This window comes from Octopus bimaculoides, chromosome 25 (genome assembly GCF_001194135.2).
Source record: "Octopus bimaculoides isolate UCB-OBI-ISO-001 chromosome 25, ASM119413v2, whole genome shotgun sequence".
NCBI lineage: Eukaryota > Metazoa > Mollusca > Cephalopoda > Octopoda > Octopodidae > Octopus > Octopus bimaculoides.
In genome coordinates this window covers 31,944,913-31,945,489 of record NC_069005.1, presented here as the reverse complement: position 1 = coordinate 31,945,489, position 577 = coordinate 31,944,913, and positions in this window count along the sequence as shown.

Below are 577 nucleotides of genomic sequence, written 5' to 3'. Positions count from 1 at the left end.
TGGTTTATTTGATGTTTTTACGGGCGTTTGTGGTGCCGAAATATCAGCTGTTGGCTATAGTAATATATATGTTCTAAATCGCACCGTTATATATATATATAAGAGATTGGGACATTTTTTAGTCTTATTTATACACCATTACACACGTTTCATTAACTGATAGGAGTTACAATATTGTACCATGTAGTAGAAAACATATAAAACATTTCTTATTAGAAATTCTTCAAACAGAGAATCAAGTAATGTGTATGTGTATGTGTGTGTGTGCGTGCGTCCGTGTACGTGTGCGCGCATGCGTGCGTGCGTGCGTGTGCTTGTTTTCTTTCTATATTATTATTATTATTATTATTATCATCATCATCGTTATTATTATTATTATTATTATTATTATTATTATTATTATTATTATTATTATTATCATCATCATCATCATCATTATTATTATTATTATTATTATTATTATTATTATTATTATTATTATTATTATTATTATTGAGTAAGAGAGCAGTTCATGCCATCAAAGTGATAATTATTATTATTATTATTAGGACATGAATGACACACGTCATTAAGTGAC